This window comes from Herpailurus yagouaroundi, unplaced genomic scaffold, assembly GCF_014898765.1.
Source record: "Herpailurus yagouaroundi ecotype Mexico unplaced genomic scaffold, PumYag 159, whole genome shotgun sequence".
In the NCBI taxonomy this organism is placed as follows: domain Eukaryota; kingdom Metazoa; phylum Chordata; class Mammalia; order Carnivora; family Felidae; genus Herpailurus; species Herpailurus yagouaroundi.
In genome coordinates this window covers 54200053-54202346 of record NW_024412400.1, presented here as the reverse complement: position 1 = coordinate 54202346, position 2294 = coordinate 54200053, and the positions used below count along the sequence as shown (strand labels likewise).

Below are 2294 nucleotides of genomic sequence, written 5' to 3'. Positions count from 1 at the left end.
TGCCAAAGGGAATCTTCCTGACCAGTAATCCTGCTAACCTTTTATGGGAAGTTTGACTTCTGGGCTTCAGTATAGATACTAAATTCACAGTGAAACTGTGGAAGACTCCCATTCATTAAAAATTTCATTCATACTCTCAAAGCTGAAAACAAGAAACCACAGTTTGGATTATAGGGATAGCCACTCTAAATGACCCAAGTGAACAATTGTTTCCGTCATGATATGTTTCCTGTGAATTCCAAGGGAATTCATGAAATAGAGAGAAACATTTTCTTATTTCACTTTTTATTGTAGATGCTAAGGTTTTGTTGGGAGGTTACTTGGGTACAGGGCAGGGGTGTTTCCAGAGGCTATGGAATTGGGCTGTGTTAAAGGACCCTGGATACAGAATTTGCCTGGATTGAAAGGATCTAGAGATTTTCCACTGGCCACAAATACAGGATCTATCACTGACTTGATTCATAAACTTGACAAGTCACTTCGTCTTTCCAGGCTTCATTTCTCTTCTTCAAGAAAAGGTGAAATGGCCTTTCTGAGCTGAGGGTCCAAATGACATTGCTTTGGGTTCCAGTCATAACTTAAAGGGAAACTTGCACAATGTCCGGAGCCCTTGACGTCCTGCAAAGGGAGGAGGATGTCCTCTAATTCCTTGCAGCAGAACTCGCTTAGATGACACTAACATTGACTTCCAAACAGAACAGTACATCTACCGAAAAGAAAGTGATGGTGCATTACAAATCTGGAGAGATCTATGAGAAGCTTCTGTCGGCAGCTTGTTCCATTGTTGCCATCAAAAACCGGGCTAATGTCAGCATCATATTCTAGGAACACTGGCCACTGGGCTGTGCTCAACTCGACCGCTGCCACTGGAGCCCCTCCTACTGTGGGCCACTTCACTCCTGGAACCTTCACTAGCCAGGTCCAGGCTGCCTCCCGGGAACTGTGTCTTCTGCTGGTCACTGATTCAGGGCTGACCACCAGCCTCTCACAGAGGTGTCTTATATTAACCTGCCTACCGTTGCTCTGTGTAACCCAGACTCTCCACGGCGCTGTGTGGACACTGCCATCCCACGCAACAGCAAAGGAGCTCACTCAGTGGGTCCGAGGCGGTGGATGCTGGCCTGGGAGGTTCTGCACACACTCCTGTGCACCATCTCCCATGAACACCTGTGGGAGGCCACACCTGACCTCTCTCTCCTTCCACAGAGATCCTGAAGAGACTGAGAAGGAAGAGCAGGCTGATGCTGAAAAGGCTGTGACCAAGGAGGGATTTCCAGGTGAATGGACTGCCCCGGGTCCCGAATTTACTGCTACTCAACCTGAGGTCTCAGGTGGTCTGAGACATGCAGGGTCCTCAGTGCCGGTCCAGCAGTTCGCTACTGAAGACTGGGGCTCTCAGCCACTGCTCAGGACTGGGCTGCAGCTCCCACTGCTCGGGCCCCTGAATGGGTGGGAACAACCCCTGAGGGATCCTAAGTTGCTCCATCCACAGACTCTTAAACAGAAATGGAAATAAGGTTGATGGAAAACAAACAGTTCCCCCCAAAAAAGTAAAGGAGAAATGGGACCAAGTGGTCACTAAGTTTCCTTCTGAATCTAAAAATGCTGTGATTTTGTAAATGGCTCTATAGTAGCCCTCATTTAAGGGACAATTTATCAGGCACTTTGGAAGGATGAATACAATTTTTTGGCTTGTAACTTCAGTCAATTAATTAAACAAATATGTATGGATAGCCAATTATGCGCTTGGCATTCTACTCGGTGCTGGAGAAACATAGGACAAAGGTCATAATGCCCTGCCCTTGCAGGCTACGGAGAGACATGACAGCTGTGTTCCAGAATCAGCAATGGCCTGAGCTTTCTATTTCTGAGTCTATTGTGTCCTTAGTTTGCTCACTGTAAAATGGAGTCAAGTTCTGATAATTTACTATCTCCTCTACTAGCACAGAGGACAGGAATTTTGTTTCTTTTATTGATTGTTATATCTTCAATAACTGGAAGAATGCCCACCACAATGTTGGTGATTGATGTACAAGGTGTAATAATGGAGTGCAGATGTGAAGGATATATTTAAAGGTGGTAGAAGAATGAACCAATACAATGGTCTTCAAACTCCAGTATGCATACCCCAAAAGAGTTTACAAAGACTTTCCATGAAATGGGTGGGGATAGATAGCTTTAGGGGAATCAATTTCCAGATCCTCAACTTCCACACGAACCATTTCTCAAAGGTGATCTGCCTGGGAACTGCTGAAAAGTTGTCCTGCTGACATTTCCCCCCATCTTCCCTTTTA

At 45.7% G+C, this 2294-nt stretch overlaps 1 pseudogene; it reads left to right on the top strand.

Moving 5' to 3' along the window:
• The first annotated feature begins 597 nt into the window (after positions 1 to 597).
• LOC121033346 (40S ribosomal protein SA-like) lies at positions 598 to 1908 on the top strand (annotated as a pseudogene).
• The last annotated feature ends 386 nt before the right edge of the window (positions 1909 to 2294 follow it).